Source organism: Natator depressus, chromosome 10 (assembly GCF_965152275.1).
Source record: "Natator depressus isolate rNatDep1 chromosome 10, rNatDep2.hap1, whole genome shotgun sequence".
Lineage (NCBI taxonomy): Eukaryota > Metazoa > Chordata > Testudines > Cheloniidae > Natator > Natator depressus.
The window spans coordinates 46,628,517-46,655,920 of record NC_134243.1 but is presented as its reverse complement, the minus strand read 5'-3'; the positions used below and the strand labels follow the sequence as shown (position 1 = coordinate 46,655,920).

Sequence of the window (27,404 nt, the reverse complement as noted above, 5' to 3'; positions counted from 1 at the left end):
AGTTTCATTTTGAGTGACAGGTTTGTCTGAACCCACGTGGCCAGAGTTGAAAATCAAAATGAAATTGGCACCTTTTGTTCACTTCTCTGGGTGACCCGAGGGTCAGTGGATTCTGGGAGTGGGGCAAAAGACCCTGTCATGTGACCAGCTGCTATATTTCATTAGGAAACCAAGCAAAACCATGTAACTCAGTCTTGAAAAGTTCACCTCAGCCCAGACACAACAGAAGTTTGCCTTCTGTTAAGTGACAGTCCCCTGCTGCCTTGGCACTGGGCATGGTAGCTGTCAGGTCATTCGGTCTAGCCCTGCCCATAATGATTCATGCCAGCTTTCCTGTGGCACTGCTTGGGAAGGAATATCACAGCCTTCTAACATGTCCCAGACCCTGTGCCCAAACCATTACCCATTTCTGGATCTGCACCCTCGTTTTCTCTCCCTGAGGAGCCCCTGTTGAACTGTCTCAGGAACACCTGTGATACCCAATTCAGATTGCCTCCAATTCAAGGATATTCTATTTATAATTTTGACAGAAATAGAGACAATAACATAAAAGATACGTCGAAATAAACAGGCTTAATCAAACGCTAGGGAAAGTACGGCAGAGGCTGGCGCTGCACTCAAGTTACAGGATATTGAAATATTGCTCATAACATGGCAGAACAAGCTCCTTTTCTCTCACAGCCTGAAACCGTCCCACCCTATCTGCTCAGTCTGATCTCACTCCTGGAGTGCATCTGTTCCACTCCAGATGGAGATCCTATCTGTCTGTCTGTCTGTCTGTCTATGCCATGAGATTGGGCAGTTCAAATCTCAACTTTCCACTAGTTCTTGGCTTTATGTTACCCTCCATACCAAACCAAGATCATTATTTCCCTGGGGGAGGCTGCAGATCAATGAGACAAAACACATTCCTTGTTCAAATATCAGTTGCAGGTGGTGCATTTCTTCCTGCTCTCAAACATTCAGTGTTCTCCACATGTACTTCCCAAAGGGTCCCCTGAAAACCAGGCTTCTGAAATCAGGGGAGTGGAGGCTAACATACAGTTCTCAGGCAACCTCAAAGATTGTCCAGATCAGATTTTTTTATGCCAGTCTTTGTGAACGTGTTAATTCAGTACTGCCCTGCCCAGTTACCCATAGCATACCTATATGATATCATTTATTGTCCCTTAGTAGCAATAAAAAAGAGATATAGATTAAGGATATGGAGCAGAAATCATTTAAATAGTAAGCCTGGCACCAAATTCTGTTCACACAATATAAATCTGGAATAATTCCATTCCATTGACTTCAGAGAATTTACTTCAGATTTACACAGATGTAATCAAGCGCAGCAACTGGTCCAATACTCAACACCTTGCATGACTGAGCCCTTATTTCTTCAAGCTTCTCCTTTTGTGCTTTACCTAGACTCAGACAGTCCCATGTTCAGACTCCACCAGTCTCCTGGCCGGGGATATGATGCTTGTGATGGATGCTTTCACCTCCCTTTTTTGCTCCTCGGTTCAGCTACTAACTCACTCTCAGTCATAAAATTCAAGCAGTTGCATGATCTCTGCCCTGCTAGGGTTCCAATCACCTTTTCATAGCTGAGGGGGGCGGGGGGCAAGTTTTTTGAGCTATGCAATGATTTTAAACTCATGATTTTTTTAAACTCTAAAGCCCTTTTTGTCCAAACTGAATCTTTGGACATTTGGGTTCATTCACTCAACACGCCAAGTGCTTTTCTACTGATTTTGTATTTGCGCAGCACTCATTACAATGGAGCCCTGATGCTGACTGGGGCCTCAGGGTGCTACAAATAATAATACATCTCTTCCTCTTTTTAGCAGTTGCAGGCTGGAGGATAGAGCGCACCACCTGTGATCCAGTGGAGTCACACCCGGCTTAGTCATGACTACATATGGTGAAATCAAGGGGGCAGGGGGCATCATGAACAATCTTATTTTCCAGGGTCATGTTTTTGTGTGCCCAGTAAGCCAATAATTAATTTATTGCTGGATTGGCAGTCTCCTTGCTCTCCATCCTCTCCATGGATTGCCAGCACAGTGGCATGGACTCCGACCTTGCCTTCAGAACCAAGGAAGCCAAATTAGGTCATGGATACATTTGCAGATATAGAGCGCTTTGAGTTAAACCAGCCTTCATAGAGCGCAGTAGGAAAAGCGCTGCAATCTGTCCACACTGACAGCTACAAGCGCACTGGTGTGGCCACATTAGCAGCTCTTGCAATTGCCACAGAGAGCAGTGCATTGTGGTAGCTATCCCAGCATGCAAGTGGCTGCAATGTTCTTTTCAAAAGGTGGGCAGGGTGGAGTGTGACAGGGAGTGTGTTGTGTGTATGTGGGGAGAGAGAGAGTGGGTTTTGGGGGGGCTGAGAGCATGTCAGCATGCTGTCTTGTAAGTTCAGACAGCAGCAGACCTCTCCCCCGCCCCGCCTCTCTCTCACACACAGCATGCCACAGTAATGGTTGCTTTGTCTCGGAGCCGATAAGCAGCCAGCTGTCAGAAAGGGAGCTTTCAAAGGGCATAGCCGCATTCCTGCAGTGATTCCAAAACAATGACAAGAGTGGCCACTTGACTTAAGGGGATTATGGGACGTTTCCGGAGGCTGATCAGAGCGCAGTAATGCAACACCTCATTCACACTGACGCCCGGGCGTTTCAGCCAAGGTGCAACAAGCGTTAATCTTCTCCCCAAGGTGGAGTACAGGAGTGCTCTAGCCATGGAGTCAGAGCACTCTACGTGCCTCGCTGGTGTGGACGGGTAGTGAGCTAGGGCGCCCGGGTCTGCTTTAATGCGTTCTAACTTGCAAGTGTAGCCAAGCCCTTACTCAGCATTCACCAGCCAAATCACATCCAGACTGTACGTAGTACTCACGTGCTACTGCTATGCACCAATACAGTAAGCTGTCTATCCTGTGAACAAGTTAAAGAATATTTAGATAAGTTAGATGTATCCCAGCTGGCAGGGCCTTATGACGTTCATCCTATGGTACTTAAGGAACTAGCTGAAGCAATCTCAAAACCATTAGTGATTATCTTAGGTGAGGCCCCAGAATACTGGAGAATGGCAAACACACCACCTCTCTTTAAAAAGGGGAAAAAAGAAGACCTAGGAAATTACAGATCAGTCAGCCTAACTTTGATACCTGGAAAGACACTGGAACAAGTTATTAAACGATCAGTTTGTAAGCACCTAGAGAATACTAGAATGATAAGTGATAGCCAATGTGGATTTGTCAAGAACAAATCACACCAGACTAATCTAATTTCCTTCTTTGACAGGGTTACGGGGCTAGCGGATGGGGGGAAGCAGTAGACTTGATATATCTCGATTTTCGTAAGATTTTTGACATTTGTCCTACAAGCAAATGACGGAAATGCTGTCTAGATTAAATTACTATAAGGTAGGTGCACAACTGGTTGCAAAAAACTTACTCAGGGAGTAATTATCAATGGTTCACTGTCAGACTAGGAGGATGTATCTAGTGGGGTCCAGCAGGGATCTATCCTGAGTCCAGTATTATTCAACATTTTCATGATGACTTGGATAACGGAGTGGAGAGTACGCTTAGAAAATTTGTGGATGACATCAAGCTGGGAGGGGTTGTAGCAATTTGGAGAACAAAATTAGAACTTTAAATGACCTTGACAACTGGAAACTTGGTCTGATATCAAAAAGAATCACTTCAATAAAGACAAGTGCAAAGTACTACATGTAGGAAGAAAAAAATCAAATGCTCAGTATATGGGGAGAGGAGGCTGTGCAGTCCCAGCTGTGCTTGAGCCATAGGGATTTTGATACCTACAGGCAGATTTCTTGAGGCTTGTGCAAAAAGAGCTATGATTGGGACATGCTGCAGTGCAGAGTGAAGATAAAGGAGCTGAGGCAGGCGTACAATAAGGCGAGGGAGGCAAACCGTCGCTCCAGTGGTGCACCTAAGACCTGCTGTTTCTATAAGGAGCTGGACACTACCCTTCATGGCGACCCCACCTCTACCGTCAAGAGCCCTATGGATACTTCAGTGGGCCTGAAGGTGGAGGGAAGAGGACTTAACTCAGAGGATGAAGTCATTGATGAAGAGGTGGAGTTAGATGATGATATGGAGCTCCCAGAGGTGTCGCCTGGTGGGGCAGGCAGCCAGGAACTGTTCACCACTCCAGAGGTATCAAGCCAGTCTCAGCAGTTACTCTCCAGTGAGCAAGAAGCAGGAGATGCCTGGTAAGTGGCTGTGGTTTGTGTAGTGTGGAGGTGGATATTTCCCTGTGCAGCTAATCAGTACGGCGGAACAGGGTGTTGATGCATGCCGAGATCTCACGGGAATCCTCCAGAGAGATCTCTAGGAAAGTTTCCTGGAAGTACTTGGCAATCATCTGCCAAAGGTTCCTTGGCAGACCTGTTTTGTTCCTTCTCCCATCATAGGAAACTTTCCTGCGCCATTAGGCAATCACTTGTGCAGGGACCAAAGCAGCAGACAGGCGAGCAGCATAGGGACCATGGCAGAAGCCACAAGCATGTAGCAGATGTACCCTCACTTCCCTGCTTATCCTCAGCAGTGAGATATCTGCTACAATGACCCCCGCCTGTGGAAAAGTGTGGGAGAATTTTAGAATTTTTTTCCTACTCAGCTACACCACAACCCTTGCAGAGTGCTCTTTTCCCCATGTAGAGCACTTCCCCGCCCACCCCCAGCCAACACTCACCATGCTTTGGGTGTTCGTTGAGGTGTGTGCTTGCCAAGGGTGAGTGAGAAAGTGATGTTATGTTACCAGAGATGTATTTCACTGAAATACTTCAATGCTGTGTCTGAATTTAACAATCATGTTTCTGTGCCTTGTTCCTTGTGCTTCAGCAGATGTGGCCTTGAAGAACACCCCACACACAGCAGCCGAGCATCTCCGCCAGCTAAGAAAGTGCCCAAGATGGAGCAAAGATGACATGTTGCGGGAGGTCCTGCACTTCTCCAATGCAGAGAAAAGGGAATGCAAGGAGTGGAGGGAAGCTGAACGGCAGGCAGAAAGGAAAATCATGAGTTTGTTAAGGACGCTACTGAGCGGATGATTAAAGTCATGGAGGAACAAACACAGATGCTGAAGTCCTGAATAATGCTGCAGACTGAACAGCTGCGTGTCCTCCCTCCCCTGCAGCACACTCAGAACTTTTTTCCATGCCCCCCCCCCCCAAACTCCGCCCGCAGAATCCTTTCCACTTTCCGGGACTTCTCAGTTTCCCCTTCATTCCACCTGCTCAGACAACTTTCACAATGATAGCTGGACCTACACATGGCTCTGAAAGTCTGCCCTTCCCTGGTACCTCCTTTCCCACCAAGCCTGTGTGTGTGTGTGTGTGTGTGTGTGTGTGTTCAGGGGCGGCGAGTTATATACACTCATGGTGCCTGGGCTCCAGCAATATTCAGGGCCACGGGGCCCGGCTCCACCAATGCTTGGGGCCAGGTCTCCTCCCCAGCCCCACCTGCTGCCCCCCCACACCTCCCCCGAGTGTCCCCCAGCCTCCCCCAGTGAGGCTACAGTGAGGGTCAGCAGCAGGGGAGGAGGCGCACATGTGATGGCAGCCCCCCCTCAGTATCCACCACAGGGGAGACGAGGGGGCTTTCTGGACCTGAGAGGGGCCCTAGGAGCACGTGCAGTGACAGTGGTGGGGGTGAGTGTGCTGCTGGGGGAGAGGGGGACCCCTCCCCCAGAGCTCGCTGCTGCCGGCGGGGAGAGGGCTGAGGGGAGTCCTCCTCTCTGGGGCATTCCCCAAACACGGGCATTCCCGGGGCAGCCTGCCTGCACCCCAAACTCATCCCCAGCCCTGCCCCACCCCAGAGCCCACACCCCCAGCCAGAGCCCTCACCCCCCCAGCACCCCAACCCTCTGCCCCAGCCCTGAGCCTCTCCAACACCCCAAACCTCTCATCTCCAGCCCCAGACAGAGCCCTCACCCCCTGCACCCCAACCCTCTGCCCTAGCCCTGAACCCCTTCCACACCCCAAACACGTTATCTTCAGTCCCAGCCAGAGCCCTCATCCCCCTACACCCTAACTCTCTGCCCTAGCCCTGAGCCTCTCCAACACCCCAAACCCCCCATTCCCAGACAGAGCCCTCACCCCCCATACTCCTACCCTCTGCCCTAGCCTTGAACCTCTCCCACACCCCAAACCTCTCATCCCCAGCCACACCCCAAACCCAGCCCCATCCCTGCACCTCCTCCCTCCTCCAAACTCCCTCCCAAAGCCTGAACCCTGCACCCCTCCTGCATCCCAATCCCCTGCCCCAGCCCAGGGCTGGCACCCCAGACCTCCTCCCCCACCCAAATTCCCTCCCAGAGCCTTGGGCAGGTAGGGGGAGAAGTTTTGGGGGGGGAGGTGGAGTTTGGGCGGGGGAGGGTTCTGGGCACCACCAAAATTTCTACAAACCTGCCACCCCTGTGTGTGTTGCTTCTTGTGCAATAAAAGCAAAGTTTTTTAATGGTAACTCATCTTTATTTGTTTCCTACAAACTGAGATAGCAGGCACTACTAATGCATACACAGGCAGTTTGATCGTTTGCGTACAGGAATGTAAGGCCCAGATTTCACCATTGCTTCCTAGGAAAACTACATGTAATGTAACATTGCAGCACCAATCATAGAGATATAGGTTACTGGTTCTCATTTTCAAAGTGTTGCCTCACAGCCTCCCTGATTCAAATTGTCCCCTGTTGGGTCCCTCTGATAGCCCTGGTATCTGGCTGCTCAAAATCAGCAGCCAAGTGGTCTGCCTCAACACTCCGACACTGAGCAAACCTTTCACCCTTAGCTTCACAAAGATTATGCAATGTACAGCACATGGCTATGACCATGGCAATAGTATCCTCATTGAGATCTAACCTGCCATGAAGGCATCGCCAGCATGCCTTTAATCTGCAAAAGGCACATTCCACTGTCATCCAGCACCTACTCAGGTTGTTGATGAACCACTCCTTACTGCTGTCCAGGTTTCCCGTGTAAGGTTTCATGAGCCATGGCTGTAAGGGGTACGCCGGGTCTCCGAGGATCACTATGCGCATTTCAACATCCCCCACTGTAATCTTCTGGTCTGCAAAGAAAGTCCGCGTTTCTAGCTTTCTATACAGGCCAGGGTTCCTGAAGATGCATGTGTCATGCACTTTCCCGGACCATCCCGCGTTGATGTCAGTGAAACGCCCATGGTGATCCACAAGCACCTGCAACACCATGGAGAAGTACCCCTTCCTATCGATGAACACCATTGCAAGGTGGTCTGGTGCCAAAATTGGAATATATGTGCCATCTATCGCCCCTCCAGTTAGGGAAACCCATTTCTGCAAAGCCGTGCACTATTTCACACACATTACCCAGAGTCACAGTCCTTCGTAGCAGAATGCGATTTATTGCCCTGCACACTTACATTAATGCAGCCCCAATGATCAACTTCCCGACTCCAAATTGATTCACAACCGACTGGTAGGAGTCTGGAGTCACCAGCTTCCACGCAACGATTGCCATGTGCTTCTCTACTGATAGGACAGCTCTCCTTCTTGTGTCCTTGTGCCATAGTGCTGGGGCAAGCTCCACACACAGTTCCAGGAAGGTGGCTTTCCGCCTCTGAAAGTTCTGTAGCCAATGTTCGTCATCCCAGACCTGCATGACGATACGATCCCACCATTCAGTGCTTGTTTCCCAAGCCCAGAAACAACGGTCCACCATCTGCAGCTGTTCTGTGAATGCCGAAAGCAATCTAAAGTTGCTCCTATCCATATCACACAGCATGTCAGGCAACTGGAAATCTTCTTATGCTCAAATAAATTTGTTAGTCTCTAAGGTGCCACAAGTACTCCTTTTCTTTCTTCAGTTAGGAACTTCGTGATTAACTGCACGACCATCCACAATGTCTTAATGACAGTTATCAAAGCATAGGAGAGCAGTGTGGGATCCATCCCTTCTCACAAAGATGCCGGGCTGCACAGCAAACAAGGGCTGTTGAAAACTGCTGTGAAAGAAAGCTGAAAGCCCAAGGAGTGCTGGGACAGAAAACAACGCATCATGGGACATTGAGCCCGGTCCCAAGATGCGCCGTGATCTGCTCCACCTTCCCACAAGACCTACTGACAGAAGGTGTCGAGGTGGACTGTGGAATAGGTACCTACAGTGCATTGCTCACACTGTCGATGATAGTGCCCCAACTGTGGACGCGCTCTGCTGACAGAGGGAGCAAGTATGAACATGCAATACCAATTTTTATTATATCGCTTTTTGAATGTCGACATAATTTTTGTCGACAAAACCCCTACAAAATGGGGAATAACTGGCTAGGCAGTAGTAGTGTAGGAAGCAGTTGGTGCTGGCCACTGTTGGAAACAGAAAACTGAACTAGATGGACCATAGGTCTGATCCAGTCTGACAATTCCTATGTTCCTATGCAACAAGCTGTTGGTTTCAACTAGGGTGACCAGATAGCAAGTGTGAACAATTGGGACAGGGAGTGAGGGGCAGTGATGAGCTGCCAAAATCTTAACAACGGGTTCCCTCCTCACCCCACGAGGGGGTCGTTGTCCACCCCCGCCCCCCGGGACTCCTGCCCCATCCAACCCCCCCACGTTCCTTGACGCCCCCCAGGACCCCTGCCCCATCCACCCTCCTCCCCTGTCCCCTGACTGCCCCCAGAACCGGGCAGGAGGGTCTCGTGGGCCACCGTAGTGGGTGCTCACCCCACCCCTAAGAGCCAGAGGCACCTGCCAGGGGGCGAGGTGGGGAGTCCCGGTGGTGCTTACCTGGGGCAGCTCCCAGGAAACATCCAGCAGGTCCCTCTGGCTCCTAGGGGTGGGGGAGCGTAGCTGGGGGGGAGCAGGGGGAGCGGCCACTCCCCCATTGATCACATCAAAAGTGGCGCCTTAGGCCGCGACTCCCTGGGTGCTCCCACCGGCAGCTCCCCACCCTGTGCCCGGCCCCAGCTCACCTCCGCCTCCTTCCCTGAACATGCCGCCCCACTCTGCTTCTCCGCGCACACCCCCCGGCTTCCCGCGAATCAGCTGTTCAGCGGGAAGCCAGGGAGGGCTGAGAAGCAGGCTGCGGCTTCCCGCTCAGGCCGAGGGTGACGGAGGTGAGCTGGGGCGCGGAGCGGTTCCCCTGCGCATACCCCCCCCCCCCGCCCCTAGGTTACCTGCTGCGGCATGGGCGGCCCTCCTCGCGCTCCCCCACCCCCACGCCCAAGCTCATCTCCGCCTCCCTGGGCCTGAGCGGGAAGCCTCCGCTTGCTTCTCAGCCTGTCCCGGCTTCCCACACGAACAGCTGATTCGTGGGAAGCCGGGGCGGGGGGGTGCAGAGAAGCAGAGCAGGGCGGCGCGTTCAGGGGAGGAGGCGGAGGCAGAGCGGAGGTGAGCTGGGGCCAGGGGTGGGGCGGCGAGCTGCCGGTGGGTGCTCTGCACCCATCAAATTTTCGCCTTGGGTGCTCCAGGGCTGGAGCACCCGTGGAGTTGGCACCTAAGGCGCCACTTTTGGCCAGTTAAATTTAGAAGCCCTTTTAGAACTGGTTGTCCCTCGTGGAACAACTGGTTCTAAAAGGGCTTCTAAATTTAACAACCGCTTCTAGTGAACAGGTGCGAACCGGCTCCAGCTCACCACTGGTGAGGGGTAATAGGTGCCTGTATAAGACATAGCCCAGAAATATCATGACTGTCCCTATAAAATTGGGACATCTGGTCACCCTAGTTTCAACCCAGTTCTAGTGGACATTACAGTTGGCATCACCAGGCTCTCCTAATGGCAGGCTCTGTAGAGAGGCCAAGGACTTAAAGGACATGGGGAATGAACTCCCTTCTCAACCCCCAGAGTTGGGTCCTTCTTCCTCAGGATTGAGCCATTGAGCCAGGAGGCATGAAAGCTTCCACTGATGCTGCATGTGCTGGGTACCTGGGACAGAGGGGGGGCTCCAGTCTCCAGGGTTGTCAATGTGGTGCCTTTCCCAAGCTGCTAAAGCAATCTAAAAAATGATCATAGAGACTCCAGGGAGCAAACAACTGTTTTAACTCATGAGCTGGAACAGAAGTCAGAAGTTATTCAGGCAGCTAGCAAGAAGGCCCTTCCTTTGGGGAGTGGGGTGGGGGAGGGGGTTGTCATTGGCGTAGACAAATAGAGGAGTGTCTTATCCAATGTAGACGCTAATGATAAGGACTTTAACAGGAACCTCTTTGTCTTCCATGTGAAACTTTAGCTTATGGCCTTGTTGTATCAAGGATCATTCAGCTCTCTCTACTCCTTGTTCTCGTAGCTCCCTTTACTCCTTACTGGAGCCTAGGGCCAAACTGCCTTGAGCCAACAGAGGTAAAAAACACATTGACCCTTATTTTGCTGGTTTTAAACAAATGCTTCTATAGCTGCCATGGACCAGGGCCATGGCTGGCTGAGTTGGTTGCTGTGAGAAGGGTTAATAGATGATGAAACAGGAGGAACAAGTTGTTTTCCCTTCTGATGAAGCGAACTGAGGGGGGAATTCTTTTGGGAGAACAATGGCATGCTCACAAGGCTGGGTGGCTCGCCAACTCTCCAGGCCTAATTGTCACCATGTCCCTGCCAGGCAGCGCGTGTATGTGTAATTATAGGGCTGACACATGACCAGGCTGCAAATAATTCCCTGAAACAGCTGGGAACAATCATTAGCTTCTGAGCCCACGTGAGCCATTCCAAGGCATGTAGTGGCTTCATGGCACAAGGAGAGTGAGGCAAACTTGAGAGTGGTATCCACGGTCCAAAACCCACATCTGGTTTCTGGCCCAAGCAGTGGTGTTATTTTCAAGCACGCAGGAGCAGATCATTAAACTGGCACTTAGAAAAAGATTAGGCCAAATAAGCCCCAACGCCATCACAAACACACTACCCTAGACTGTAAATTAAGACTGGGTGTCTGTCTAGCTCAATTAGAAGTCATAGGCTTGATGCAGGAATTACTGGGTGAGGTTCCCTGACCTGTGTTATGTAGGAGGTCAGACAAATGATCATAATGGTCCCTTCTAAAGTGGACAATAGTTGGCAGGTTCAATGGAGAAGCCAAAGAAAAACCAAATCCTCCCCTCCCACCCAAGAGATGGTTCCTTCCAGATCAAGGCTGGAAACTGACGGGTTGTAGGGGGAAGCCTGTATTGCTTCCACCCAAGCTATATTCTCTCTCTCTGTGGCTGTCAGCCTAGCACCCCTCAGCAGCACTAAGAGCTTGAGCCGATGCCCATTGATGTCAGTGGAAAGGCTCCCAGTGATTTCAACAGAAAGGCTCCCAGTGATTTCAACAGACATTGGATCCAACACTACATTCACTCAAAAGATGGTCAGTTACTCTATGTGCCAGAATGTAAACCAGGGGACAAACTCATCTCTGGTGTAACTACACTGACTTCAGTGCAGTTACACAAGGGATGAATCTGTCCCCATGCCCTGGGTTCTAGAAGAAGCTAAAGGTTATCCCCCCAGAGTAATTCCACTTTATTGGGTGTTCCTTGTCCCATTCGTTATAATTACTCATTTTCCTAGTTGGTCTGACAGAGCCTGACTTTGTCATCAACTTCACAGGATGTTGCATGAGCTCTCTGCTGGCTCAGGACCCAGTTCAGCAAAGCACGCACTTAATCCAATCCATATTCAGCAAAGCACTTTAGCACATGCTTAAACAAAGCATATACTTAAGTCCCATAGAAGCGAATGGGTTTACGTCATGTTGTTAGTACCTGTTAGGAAGTATAAACCCTTTTGGTCATTTTCTTTCTGTATATTTGACTCATTTATGTATTAACTATATTCTTGAGAATCTTTATGACATTAACAAAAAGAATGTTTAAATTCTAAGGCCCAGAATACTAGCCTTTACCCGACAAGTAACCCTATTCAGGAATTCTATGTGTTAGGTGTATCTAATAATCTTTGGTGCCTCCATGTCTATAAAATTCCAGATGTTCATGGAAACCATCCCCTTTATATATATAATGTTTCCTATTGGGGAATCAACAGAGAAGAATGAGTATGGAGGAAAGAGGACACACTGAAAGATATTAAATGTCATCAGAGTATATGGTTCTGGGAGAATACTTTTGGCAAAGAGGGGTCTCTGTCTAAAAACCCTATATAATGACAGAAGTTTTGGAACTTAGTTGGGGAACGAAACTGCGCATCCCACCAGTTACAGTGAAGAAGAGAAACAGAGCCAGCTCTTTACCTTACATCCAGGGTGGTAATGTATCTATTCTTTCTGTATTCTGTACAGTGCTGTACTAATCTCTGATTGATAATCCTTGATTAAATAATTCCAGTTGAGCCTGTTATTCGACAATCTTGAATCATCATTCACTTCAGACACACAGCGAGGTGCTTAAGTGCTTAGCTGAATAGGAACGGACCACTCAGGCCTTTGTTGCGAGGGGAAGGTGGCCAGGCTGGGATGAGTTTCATTTCAAAGAGAAGATTAAGGGGTGATTTGATTACCGTCAAAAAGTACCTACAAGGGAATGAATATTTAATAATGGTTCTGCAATCTAGCAGAGAAAGGTAGAACACGATCCAATGGCTGGAAGTTAGAGCTAGATAAATTCAGATTGGAAATAAGGCATACATTTTTAATAGTGAAAGTAATTAACCATTGGAACAACTTATTCAGCTTCATGGTGGATTCTCCATCACTGACAATTTTTAAATCAAGAGTGGATGTTTTTCAAAAAGCTCTGCTCTAGGAAATATTTTGGGCTAAATTATCTGCTTTTATAAATGGGTGAAACTCCATTGAAGTCAATGGAGTGGCACCCATTTACACTCATGGAGAATGTGCCTGCTTACCTCTTGTTATGTATCCTTTCCAAACTTATTCTGTGAGCATAGAATGATTTTTCTGGAGAATTTACAAGTAAATCCATTAATTAGTTTAACTGATCATTTCTAATTGGGCCCTTTAAGAAATTTTCTTTATGAATCTAAGGACTCATTAGAAACTTTCTCAGATGTGAACTGGGAGTTCTGAATCTTTAATGGACTGGCTGTAGTGTTTAATCTTTAACAAAGATAGCACTTATTTAGCTGAAATGCCTAGCTCAAAAGCTAACACAAAAACAAGCAAGAGTTTTCAACAAACTGGCTAAAAATCCTTTTCTCTTTTAGTTAGTCAGATTTTCCTGGCTTGGGATCTCTGGTGTCAGAATCTTATCAACTCTCCAGTTGCCCATAGAGTTTTTCAGGAAAAATGGGAGACAAGATCTGAATTTCTGATTTAAAAAAAGAACAGGAGTTCTTGTGGCACCTTAGAGACTAACCGATTTATTTGAGCATAAGCTTTCATGGGCTAAAACCCACTTCATCAGGTGCATAGAATGGAACATATAGTAAGACGATATATACACATACAGAGAAGATGAAAAGGTGGAAGTTGCCATACCAACTCTAAGAAGATAATTAATTAAGATGAACTATTATCAGAAGAAGCTAAAAAGTGATAAAGAAACCCTTCTGGCCTTCTTTAGAAATTAAAAAAGCAATAATAAATAAAATAATAATAATAAATAATTAATAGGGCTGTCAAGCAATTAAAAAAAATTAATCGCAATTAATTGCGCTGTTAAACAATAATAGAATACCATTTATTTAAATATTTTTGGATGTCTTCTACATTTTCAAATATATTGATTTCAATTACAACACAGAATACGAAGTGTACAGTGCTCACTTTATATTTATTTTTATTACAAATATTTGCACTGTAAAAGAACAAAAGAAATAGTATTTTTCAATTCACCTAATACAAATACTGTAGTGCAATCTCTTTATCATGAAAGTTGAACTTACAAATGTAGAATTATGTACAAAAATTACTGCATTCAAAACCAGAACAATGTAAAACTGTAGAGCCTACAAGTCCACTCAGTCCTACTTCTTGTTCAGCCAATCGCTCAGACAAACAAGTTTTTTTACATTTGCAGGAGATAATGCTGCCTGCTTCTTGTTTACAATGTCACCTGAAAGTGAGAACAGGTGTTTGCATGGCACTGTTGTACCTGACGTCACAAGATATTTATGTGCCAGATGCACTAAAGATTATATGTCGCTTCATGCTTCAATCACCATTCCAGAGGACATGCGTCCATGCCGATGACAGGTTCTGCTCGATAATGATCCAAAGCAATGCAGACTGACGCATGTTCATTTTCATTATCTGAGTCAGATGCCACCAGCAGAAGGTTGATTTTCTTTTTTGGTGGTTCAGGTTCTGTAGTTTCCTCATCAGAGTGTTGCTCTTTTAAGACTTCTGAAAGCACGCTCCACACCTCGTCCCTCTCAGATTTTGGAAGGCACTTCAGATTCTTAAACCTTGGGTTGAGTACTGTAGCTATCTTTATAAATCTGATATTGGAACCTTCTTTGTGTTTTGTGAAATCTATCGTGAAAATGTTCTTAAATCAAACAACATATGCTGGGTCATCATCCAAGACTACCATAACACAAAATATATGGCAGAATGTGAGAAAAACCATGGGGCAGGAGACATACAATTCTCCTCCAAGGAGTTCAGTCACAAATTTAATTACTGCATTTTTTTAACAAGCATCATCAACATGGAAGCATGTCCTCTGGAATAGTGGCTGAAACATAAAGAGGCATATGAATGTTTAGCGTATCTGGCACACAAATACTTTGCAATGCCAGATACAAAAGTGCCATGAGAATGCCTGTTCTCATTGTCAGGTGACATTGTAAATAAGAAGCCGGCAGCATTATCTCCCATAAATGTAAACAAACTTGCTTGTCTTAGCAATTGGCTGAACAAGAAGTAGAACTGAGTGGACTTGTTTTACATTGTTTTGTTATGGAGTGCAGTTATATAACAAAAAAAAATCTACATTTGTAAGTTTCACTTTCACGATAAAGAGATTGCCCTACAGTACTTGTATGAGGTGAATTGAAAAATACTATTTCTTTTGTCTGTGATTTTTACAGTGCAAATATTTGTAATCAAAAGTAATATAAAGTGAGCACTGTGCACTTTGTATTCTGTGTTGTAATTGAAATCAATATATTTGAAAATGTAGAAAAACATCCAAAAATATTTGATACATTTTAATTGGTATTCTATTGTTGAACAGTGTGATTAAAACTGCAATTAATTGAGATTAATTTTTTTTAGTTAATCATGTGAGTTAACTGCAATTAATTGACAGCCCTAATAAATAAATAAAAAGGGACCATACTTAAAAATTCCTGTGCTTTACAGATCACCATTAAGAAGCAATTGCATGGTATATACACAGACGCCCTCACACACAGGATGAGATCTGCAGAAATAGGCATTGGCTCTCATTCTCAGTTACATTTAGGCCACTTTGACAGTGTAAAGATGGCTTAAATGTACATAAATAGCCACCTGAAAATATCCCTAATGCAGGGGGCCTCCCCGCTGGGTGTACAGCTGGCGTAAGGGCTCTACATGAGCTCTACTCCTAACCCAGTCCCAAGCATAGACTGCATCAGGAGCCTGGCCAACGTACACTGCACTATGGGTATTCTCTGCTTCCCAAGGCATCAGGGGGTCCTGGGAAACAAAGTGTAAATTAGAGCTACTTCTGGGCTGCTCTAACTTACACCTGAGGCACTTACACAGCCCCAGAACAACACTACCTATACCTCAACCTGTCTCTGCCACAAGGGCAGGGACGGAGTAACTGAGAATTGAGCCCATCTGAGCACAGGGGAAGGCCAAGCTTTAATAAGGCAGCACCTCCAAGCAGATCATTCCCCTTTTAAAGTGCAATTACAAGTCCACTCTAAAAGGAGCAGAAGAAAGGTAATTTATGCAAAGCAAATTAGCAGCCAAAAAAAAAAAATGCAGTGAGTGCAGAAACAAGCAAACAACCAACATCAACAGTTTGGCTTGGCACAAATTTTCTCACAGCGCCAAAAAACAAAGGACCTCAAACTTTCCTCTTCAGAGCAGCATTCTCTGTTTGTAAAATGTTTGGTGAGTGCTGTGGTCTGACTCACAAGCAGAGCCTGGCACCTTCCCTTTATACAGTGCCAAGTGAAGAAAGCCCACTGTGCCCACTCCACACTCAGGTGAAATAAGGAGTTAACCCTGTCCTGCATTAGGAGCAAAACCCAGCTCCTCGGTGAGAAAGGATGTTGCCAGAGAGGCTGCGTGGAGAAGGGAAGGAAGGTTTTCCCACACATCATCAGGGACAGGTGAAGGGTCCAACTGGGAAAGTTTCTAGAATCTGTCAGCAAAAAGGACCAGTGGGAAAGTGAAATAACCAACAACAGGCGTGCGCTTTGGAATGTTTGATGGTTCCAATGAGGCACTGCTTATTATTTAATAGCCTTGCAAGAATATGCATGGGTAGAACTAGAAACAAGCCTCAGCCGCGTGGAATATCCCAACTCTCCTGCTCAGGCAGCTCAATTCAGCATCTTTAAAAAGCAAGTGCTATTTTCCGCCACTCCAAGCACCCCCTCCTCCACACCAAATTTGCCTAGAGATTGTCATGCCTGGAACAGCACTGAGGGTCACCTCTGAGTACCTTAACAAAAAACCCGAAAGATAAACCACCAGAGCATGCCCAGATACATCCCAGAGTGGAAGGAAATGTTCAGTGCCCAACATCACACTCCATACAACAGACCCAGACCACCACCTACAACTGCATTTGAAATAATGCTGGCCCTGGAAGATGCTATTGAACATATACTGACGGGGAGAATTCCAGAGCCCAGGGGCTTGGCAGAGAAAAGCCTTCCCTTCCTACCCCAGCCAGCCCTCTCAAGGTTTTAGAGTGGCCAGGTTAGTGGTGCCAATCTGGTGGTAGAATTCCCACCCTCATTTCCAGAAATGGGCCATACCCCTCCATGCCTTTTGCAGGCTCCACATTTAGAGGGAGTAAGATACACCGACATCAATGGCCCAGCCCAGGGCAGGAAGGAATTTGTAGCTAAGGCTGCAGGAAAGGGTCAGAACCAAGAAAACCTGCCCAGACAGTGAAGTGAAAGAAACACAAATAGCCCTCCCACGGTTTCACATCACTGCTTTTAGTAATCACAGCTGTTTTCACTTCTCCCTAGAGCCTACTACTGTTCCTCTGAGGGTCAGTTTTTGTTCCTCTTACCTTCCATTCTTCCCTATTTCAAGGCTGGCCTAGTCTTCAAACCACCTCAGCTTTTACTTCCAGCTTCTAACCACAGAAATCCCACCAGTTCCCATGTACTGCACTGATCAATCTCTAAGCCCCTGCAAAATCTGCCGAGGGATAGGAAGTCCCACAGAAAGCACCTCCAGCTGCCAGGTTTTGGCACTGGCCCAAGGAATGAATCATCTTGCGCGCAACAACTGGAGATATAGACAAAGATGGGAAGAACCAAGATTCACCGATGCCCCAACTCTCTCGCCCTGAGATGTATGTAATACACCAACTTGAGTCTTATAGGTGAGCATGAGCCCGGCTCAGTACTCCACAGGAAGGTGAACCCCCCACCCCCCTTTCCCCCCCGCAGCTTGCTGTCACTGTGATCTAGGAAAAGGCCTTCCTGACCCTAAAGAAAACACAGAGAAATAAAGTGGAAGAGGAGGATGGGAAATCATAACCAAAAATGGTCAGGGGATATCCCCTTAGCTACCTTGACATTCTAGGGCAGAAGCTTCCTGGCCTGGAGCAGGACAAAGTGAGGGCACAGGAAAGAAAAGGTTCCTTTAGGATTTCTAGGCCCACAATAACAAATCCAGGCCAGATTCATTCCTGGTGTAAACTCCACTGATGAGCCCTGAGTTTAGTCCTACAAATAATTCTCTGAACTTCAGATACAGAACACGGGCACCTACATACTCAGTGAATGCAGGATTCAGCTGGCACTGCAGGTCTGTGAAGTCATTTGACAAATTGACATCCTTTATTACATTACTTATCTTTTACCAATATCAATATTGTCTCAAACCAGACATAAATGATGCCAGGCCGTGACTTGCCCGTGCAAGTCCACAAAAGCTCCATATAAGTGAAAGGCATCTTGCGACTTCACCTTCTTTCTTAGCATCACTTCTTTGGCTCCTGACCCAGTTTTTCCACATGTTGGATGAATCAGAGAGATTTTTAAAAGTCACTCAGCCCACTGCTGAGATGATAATGTTTTGATGGGCTCCAAACCAATGAGCATGTGTTTCCCACATAGTTTCATAAGCTCTTCACAGGGAGAGGAGGAAGTGACTGGAATAGGTAAAAACGCAGATACATGCGAAACCACGTCAAGGAATTTAACCAGCAAGGTCAGCATCCCTCCTGGTCTGACATGCAGTTTTCCCTTGGCTAGCGTCAGCTCTTCTGGCTATCAACTGCCCAAACAGTGTTGGAAAGTCTGACCATGTGATTCAGCTCTGAACCAAGCTGTGCCCAACAAAATCAGTGGAACAAGGCAACTACTTTGTTCTGCTTTCGTTTATTTTAGTACCAATAAATGCAAATGATTAAGAAGAATAAATATTGACTTCCACTGAACTAAGCTTCAGGGTTCATTGACCACAGGGGAAAAGACTGGACCTTGTGCTGAGGGTCAGTGACTACCTAGAGCAGTGGTCTCCAAACTGGGGCGCGCGCACCCTTGAGATGATCCCAGGGGGTGCGCGGCAGCAGGAGCACCGCCAGATGGCACCTCGCCATTCTTTTTCTTCGGCAGCAGCTCTGCACGTCCACGGCTGGTGTTCCCCTCCGGCGGCGCGTCTGCAGCAGGTCTTCCGGGCTTCACCCTGGGGGTGCGCGAACCAAAAAGTTTGGAGACCACTGACCTAGAGGGACCATAAATCTTGATACTCATCAACATATAAAGTCAATGGACCAGATCCTGGAGTTTGACCCTTCTGTACACAGTGCTGTTCAGGAGAGAGTAGTTAACAGAGGATTTAAAGCACCCCAATCCTTAAATTGCCAGTCTGGTCCAAAGGCACATCTTAGAGTACTCTTGGGGCTGCTCTAAATTGTGTTGGCTGCCCAAAGTCAATAGGGACAGCTCCAGCAGCCAGGGTTCAGCTGGATGCAATGGCACCCAGCCATGCCACCTATGTCAGGGGGCAGAGAGGGGTGAGGAGTCAGAGCCACTATACCAGCAATAAGCCATCTAGGGACTTCCCTACACTGATGGAAAACTCAGGCAGCCAGACCAGATGGCTTCCTGGTACCTTGAGCTTGTGGACTGGTGCAAAGTGGCTGCAGTGAAGGACAGGAACTGACCTAATACATTTTGCTACATATGTCCCAGTAGCAATATTTTCAACAGAAACCTCTAAATCTGGGCCCACGATTTTGTGTACACGCAAAAAGCCCATGTTTGCACTGGCAAATTATGTTTTGCTATGCAAATCTGGCAGACTGACACCTACCTACTAGTGTGTGTGTGAAAATACAAGGTGCTGGCTCGCACAGCTTTGACCCCTCCAATTCAGAAAGCCATTTGAGGCCTCCAGGAAAACATGGCTCTGAACGTCCTTTATCAGAAACCTCTGGATGATAAAGCTCTTGAGCATCAAAATAAAAAAAAAATTACACTGTCATTTTAAAGAGTAGAGAAGGCTGAGGTTCAGAAAAAAGCTTTGATGAGGCCATTTGAGAGCAGGAATTTGCATATGACGTCCAATTGTCTTATCAGTGGTGAATAATCATTTTCATTCAGCTGTAAAACAATCGCAATTCATTCACTGATGAGAAGCAGTGTGGCTGTGTGCTGGACTGGGACTCAGGAGACCTGGGTTCTTTCTTACCTCTGCCACTGGCCATTAGGCATCTCCGTTCATCTTTCTGTGCCTCAGTTACCCCATCTGGAAATCAGGGTAAAATGCTCTGAGATCTACAGATGAGACATGCTAGGTATTATTATTTAAATTTTGCAACCTTATAGGTCAACAAAGCTCCAGCCCTCAGCACCGTCAACCCCTGTAGAAATAAACAATTGCAATGACCTGACTTGACACAAGATTGTCATCAGCCAGGCATAAGACACAATTTTCTTCTTAGTGTAACCATGGTACAGCAATTACTTCATGTTTATTCAGCACCTTTCACACAAAAGAATTGGACTCCAACGTGTTTCTACACTCATATACCAGAGGCTCTCTTTGCTCATTACTGAAATAGAAACCTCCTTTGGGTGGGATGCAGATTGTGAGTTACCAGCTCCAGGGACACTGCATAACATTTGTGATGATCCAGTTAAATCGACAGGGAAAATTTAGGACAAATTTTGGAAGCAGCATTTTGTCAGAAAACCGAAGAAAAGTTGTCAGAAAACTCTCTTATTGAAAGTGTCATGGGATTGTTAGTGCCATCAGAGGCCGCATTGACTAGCAGTTACACCACCGGACTGGGAACGAGGAATTCCTGGGTTCTATTCCTGATACGGCCACCTCTGGGTAGCTTTGAGCAAGATTTTCAGGGGTGCTGAGCATACACAATGCCAAACGAGTCATGGGAACATAGGAATTGCCAGAATGGATCAGACCTATGGCTCATGAAAGTCCTGTATTGTGTATCACAATGCTGGCCCGCACTAGAAGCTTCAGAGGAAGGTACACAAATCCCACAACAGGCAAATGTGGGAGAATCTTCCCTGCAAAAGGGCCCACCCCAATCTCTAACTCCTTTCCAATACTCTTATTTTATCCTTAATTATTACAACTCTGGATATTCTTGTTGTCCATACAAATGTCTAATCCATCTTTGAAGTTTACCAAGTTCTTGGCCTAAACAACATCCTGTGGCAATGAGTTCCACAGTCTAACAATGCATTATGTGAAAAGGAATTCCTTTTGATCAGTTCTTAACTTGTCCCCTTTCGATTTCATTGAAGGCAGTGGCTGCTGCAGGTGCTTAGCAGTTGTGAATCAGGCCTTTCTGTCTCAGTTTCCCACCTGTACAATGGGAGCACTAATACTCCCCTATTCCATTACATAGGTGGGGTGCTATAGGAATTAATGAATTTGTGTTAGTATAAGCTCTAATTACTCCTTTTAATTAAAGACTCTCTGTATGGACATGAGAGGATATTATTTGCCATCAATGCCACCCAAAGCATGATGCACTTTCCTATTGCTTTCTCCCAGTAATTTTCCTCTTCTAGATGATGTTCACCTGGGGAACCAGAGCCAAGAACTGCTCAATTCTGTACAGGTGTTTAGTGAGCCAGTAAAACTGAAGAGCAACCTCCAGGCAGGGGTAAAGTTCTCCACCAGTACAATGAGCATGCTAATATTTTGGATCAAGTTTTCAGAGGAGCTTCAACCTGGTTTCCATTTGTGCTACTTTGCACATGCTACCACATGTATTTTTAAATACCATCACCTGTGCACACAGGTGACAGTGCTCAAAAATGAGTGTTGAAGTGTTCACACACACACACACACAAAATGGAGGCCACATTTGAATATTCATGGATAAAAGCCATACTTACGTGTCTTGTGTGGGTGGGCTGGGAATTTCCTTAGTTCAGCTTCCCTTGGTTAAGTGTCCACTGCAAACCCCACTGGGATATCTTAGACAAAAACCTCGCCTAAACAAACAATAAAGCATTGGTCTAAAACCTATTCCACCAGTGGACCTCAACCTTGTTCTGAAAGGGCCACCTCTAGGAGTGAAAGGGGAACCTCTAGGAGGATGGAGCTCAGAGTGTGTGGCTCAGTTCATCTTTATTATTATTATCACTATTGATTTGTATTGTGGTAGAGCCGAGAAGCCACAGTCATGGATGAGAACCCCATTGTGCTAAGGGCTGTACAAACACCGAATAAAAAGATGATCCATGCCCCCTAAAGCTTACAATCTAAGTAGATATTTGGCTTCTCTGCTGAGCTTTCCAGTGAAGGGACCAATTTTTTTTTTTTTTTTTAATGAAGCAGAGGAAACAGGCTGAGATCCACCAAGCTCATTTCACACAGACCACTCAACAAAATCCAGATGGTTGCAATTTACAAGACACTACTGACCTGGACCAAATTCAAAGAGACTAAAGGCAAAAGGCTCCATATTACCTAAGCCACCCAATTCCTGGTACGTAGAGTTTTTTAGCTTTTAGATATATTTAATTCATAGCTGTAGCAGGGAAAGAAAAATAAAATAGTGCAAAGCCCACAAACTGCTCCTCAGCATATCCAGGCAAACAAGCCATTGTGATGTTGAAGGCCTGCGCAATATGCAAAGCCCAAAAGCCCAGATGGTGACTCAGCAACTCAATCTGCTTGGTCTACCCTTTGATCCCTGGAAAACACACGCCAAACCCACTCACATTTTATAAAGGCTTAGAATAAACAGTAACAAATTTGCAAGGCCAGTTTGCAAATGATTTGCATGTGGTATTGACATTTGCAAACACAGTCTTCACCTGCCTCTGAGCTTTGGACCATGTCTTTCCACAGAGCCTATAAAATCCCACACCTTCATAGCTCCACAAAAGATCGATCTCTTAGCAGCAACAGGCTGGAGAGGCTAAAATGCCGTGAGAAAGGAAACGGCAAGATTCCCTCCCCTTTTCTTTGAGTGGGGGAGATGTCTTCGGGTTTCTCACCCTCTTTGTCAGTCATTTCTGATCTGTGTTATTGAGCACCCAGCACCATAAACGTGCATGGTATTTTCTCTATCCAGCAGGGGAAGAGCCCACCTTTGTCCAACCCAAGTCTTGCAAAATTCCTCTGCCCATGGGCAAGCATATGCATTCCCATCCAATGATCATGTCACCACCATGCTAATTATCAAACCTACATATTAGGCCCTGATGAATAACCTATTCAAATAATATTCAAATTCTGGGAGCTGCAGAAATCAGTTGCTATTCAGCCCTTCAAACAACCCAGAGAAATCCTGAAGCCCTTGGCCCCATCAAGCACTCCCCAGGTCTCTGCTTTGTCCCCAAAAGAAGAGGGGAGAAGTGGGTACCAGCTCCCTTCAATTCAGGAAGTGAGAACTTGTTCCTCCATCATGCAAAGAGAAAGGAGAAGTGCCTATCAGGCATCTGGTGTATGTATTCTATGTATCCAATGTCCTGCACAATCACAGAATCATAGAACTGGAAGGGACCTCGAGAGGTCATCTAGTCCAATCCCCTGCACTTAAAACAGGACTAAGTATTATCTAGACCATTCCTGACAGGTGTTTGTCCAGCCTGCTCTTAAAAATCCCCAGTGATGGAGATTCCACCATTGCCTAGGCAATTTATTCCAGTGCTTAACCACTCTGACAGGGAGTTTTTCCTAATGTCCAGTCTAAACCGCCCTTGCTGCAATTTAAGCCCATTGCTTTTTGTCCTATCCTCAGAGGTTAAGAAGAACAATTTTTCTCCCTCCTCCTTGTAACAACCTTTTATGTACTTGAAAACTGTTATCATGTCCCCTCTCAGTCTTCTCTTCTCCAGACTAAACAACACCATTTTTTTCAGTCTTCCCTCATAGGTCATGTTTTCTAGACCTTTAATCATTTTTTTTGTTCCTCTCTGGACTTTCTCCAATTTGTCCACATCTTTCCTGAAATGTGGCACCCAGAACTGGACGCAATACTCCAGTTGAGGCCTAATCAGCATGGAGTAGAGCGGAAGAATTACTTCTCATGTCTTGCTTACAACACTGCTGCTAATACAGCCCAGAATCATGTTCACTTTTTTTTGCAACAGCGTTACACCGTTGACTCATATTTAGCTTGTGATCCACTATGACCCCAGATCCCCTTTCCACAGTACTCCTTCCTAGGCAGTAATTTCCCATTTTGTATGTGTGCAACTGATTGTTCCTTCCTAAGTGGAGTACTTTGCATTTGTCCTTATTGAATTTTACCCTATTTACTTCAGACCATTTCTCCAGTTTGTCCAGATCATTTTGAATTTTAATCTTATCTTCCAAAGCACTTGCAACCCCTCCCATCTTGGTATTGTTCGCAAACTTTATAAGTGTACTCTCTATGCCATTATCTAAATCATTGATGAAGATATTGAACAGAACTGGACCCAGAACAGATCCCTGCGGGACTCCACTCGTTATGCCCTTCCCACTGATAACTACTCTCTGGGAACGATTTTCCAACCAGTTATGCACCCACCTTACAGTAGGTCCATGTAGGTTGTATTTCCCTAGTTTGTTTATGAGAAGGTAATGCGAGACAGTATCAAAAGCCTTACTAAAGTCAAGATATATCACATCTACCGCTTCCCCCCATCCACAAGGCTTGTTACCCTGTCAAAGAAAGCTTATTATCTTCTAGGTGTTTGCAAATTGATTGCTTAATTATTTGCTCCATTATCTTTCCGGGTACAGAAGTTAAGCTGACTGGTCTGTAATTCCCCAGGTTGTCCTTATTTCCCTTTTTATAGATTGGCACTATATTTGCCCTTTTCCAGTCTTCTGGAATGTCTCCAGTTTTCCATGACTTTTCAAAGATAATCGCTAATGGCTCCGATATCTCCTCAGTCAGCTCCTCGAGTATTCTAGGATGCATTTCATCAGGACCTGGTGATTTGAAGACATCTAACTTGTCTAAGTAATTTTTGATTTGTTCTTTCCCTATTTTAAACTCTGATCCTACTTCATTTTCACTAGCATTCACTATTTTAGATGTCCAATCGCCACCAACCTTCTTGGTGAAAACTGAAACAAAGTGGCTTCAGTACAGATTAAGGCCTCTAGGCATTACTATAATACAAATGTAATCATTAACATCTAAGTAATGCTGCCAATTACTGCTCCTAAAACAGGACCTCTTGAATTGCCAGAGACTTAGGGAAGGTGCATTCCCACATAATGACAAGGACTTCTCACAGCAACTGCAGGTATCATTTACAACCCATGGCTCATAAAGGTCCCTTCTTCAGACACTGGTGTCCTGTTCAGAACCAGTGCCACCTCTCAGTTGACCAGCAGATGTCCAGGGCCTTGCTCATCAGCCTCCAAGTGAAGGAAAAAATCCCTAATGCAGAATACGGGCCTATTCTAAGAGTAATTTGATTTATATCTTCCAGGGATCTCAGCCTGTTGCGTGTCTGAAGTTAATGACGATTCGAGATTGTTCAATAACAGCTCAATTGGAATTATTTAATCCAAGATTATCAGAAATTAGTACAGTACTGTACAGAATACAGAAACAGACACCCTGGATGTAAAGTAAAGAGCTGGCTCTATGCCTCTTCTTCACTGTGTAGCCCATGGGGCTAGCCTGCAAGCTTGCTATATTATATACTCGATTTTCTTTATTGGTTTGATTGATTGTATTATTTTCTTGATTTATGTTTTGTACTGAATAATTCCAGTGCACATTACTTGGCTGTAATGCAAGGAATCTACAGGCCTGTATCCTGTATGATTAGCTAGAGCAAGTTAGCATAAGTGTTTGTACCTTTTGGCATAGATAAATGGCCTACTGGTTGCGCTTTTATTTTGGGGAACTGAATGGAGAACTGAACAGAGAACTGAATGTGGTTACCAAAACTGTGGAACATAAAGGTACACCACAGAACATGGAAGTAATAATCTAGGCCAAAGGTAACAGTTTCAAGGATGAGATAATCGATAGTAATATGTATGGATATGGTATGAATATGTCAGAATATGCTACCCTATATAGTAAGTGTACCCGAAGATTTATCTGAGTGAGGAAATAAGATTTGGGCATAGAAGGTTGGGCATTGATATGAATATTCAGGGCAGTGCCAGGACCCTATAAGATCCATGCTGGGTGGTCGCTTTTCCTCTTCGTTATCTTCTGTTAAACTATCAGCTCAGTTTTTGCAGTATAGCTTACCTACTCAACACTCAAACCTGATCTCTACCAGCTGGGGATTGAGGAGCCTGGACCATCGAATTCATTGGGCATGCCAGAGGTGAGGCTGGCCCTCTGTCTCCCACTACCCGGTCTCCACGGAAGGGTGTGAGTATGCTAGTTTAAGTAGCCTTTTAGAAAAGGGATGTTATCACCAAGGACTATAGAACTGTATTACTTCTTTATGGCTCAGTGGTTTATAGCTTTGATTACTTTCTCATTTATTTTAATAAAGATCTTGAAATTTTGGTTTTGTCCTAAGTGTGAGCATCCTTGCCACACATCCCAAGCGTCCCTACAAGACATTGAACTCCCTATGTTCTCTAATTCTGTAGCCTGAATTTGGGACAAGAACCTAAGTAACTTCTGGTCAGATCATTGGCGAGCCATAATAAACTAGCCCTATAAATTCAGGTCAACAATTGTAACTGGTGGGATGCGCAGTTTCATTCCCTAACTAAGTTCCAAAACCTCTGTCATTATATAAGGTTTTTAGATAAAGACCATGTCTACCCTACAAAACTATGTTGACCTAAGTTATGTCAGCATACAGCCGCCACAGTTAGTACATCACTTGTACATGTGCACACGATGCTCCCTGTGTCAACAGTGCACGTCCTCACCAGGAGCGCTTGTATCAATGCAGAGTGCAGTGCACCATGGGTAGCTATCCCACTGTGCAACTCACCACCATCCAGCGCAGGGTGTTTTGGGAAGTTTTTTCAATGGCTCATGGGGCCAAAATGAGTTGCAGGGGTCACTGGGAGTATAGGTTCAAATTCCCATAATGCAATGGTCTCCATCCCATAATTTCATCTGCATCCCATTATATTTTGCACCTCTTTTCAAAATCCCCACAAACCCGCACAACCCTCCTCACTGTCCACTGTCTCTGACAAAAGCCTGGACCCTGCACAGCTCAGCACTATTGTCATGAGCGTTGCAAGCACAGACACCCCATCCTGCAATATTTGAAGAGCACAAGAGGAGCCACAGAGAACATGATGATTCCTTGAAGGCTAAATTGCTTTGGGACATAGAAAGAAACAATTCAAGGTGGTTGGCGGCATTCACGGAGCAGCTGCAGATGGTGGAGCACCGGTTCTGGGCCTGAGAAACATGCACTGACGGGTGGGATCGCATTGTCAAGCAGGATGATGAGCAGTGGCTGCTGAACTTTCGGACATGCAAGGCCATGTTCCTGGATCTGTGTGCCAAACTAGCTCCAGCCCTCCAGCACAGGGACACCAAAATGAGAGCCATGCTGACAGTTGAGAAGCGAATGGTGACTGCATGGTGGAAACTTGCAACATCAGAATGCTACCAGTCAGTCAGGAAGCAATTTTGAGTTAGGAAATCTACTGCAGGGGTGGTTGTGATGCAAGTGTGCAGGGCCATGAATCATCTCCTGCTATGCAGGACTGTGACTTTGGGCAATGTGCAGGACACAGTGGATGGTTTGAACACAGGGTTGTTCAGAAAGCTGCAAGCCGGACTGTCTTTCCCAACAAGCGGATTACTACTGGGAATGTTGAAATGCCAATAGTGATCCTGGGAGACCCAGCCTCCCCTTCGCTCCCATGGCTCTACACCAGCCACCCTTACAGCACCAAGGAGCACT

The 27,404-nt window shown here is 46.0% G+C and overlaps 1 long non-coding RNA gene across 2 annotated transcripts in view; it reads right to left on the bottom strand.

The window, feature by feature from the left end:
- The window catches only part of LOC141994491 (uncharacterized), a 51,236-nt gene that overhangs the window by 6,738 nt on the left and 17,094 nt on the right, over nt 1-27,404 (bottom strand). The window contains exon 2 of one of the 2 annotated variants that reach the window (XR_012641143.1): nt 21,441-21,539. The exons of the other annotated variant lie outside the window; for it this stretch is intronic. This is a non-coding gene — a long non-coding RNA (uncharacterized LOC141994491). The remainder of the gene's footprint in view (nt 1-21,440; nt 21,540-27,404) is intronic. 2 annotated transcript variants of the gene reach the window in all.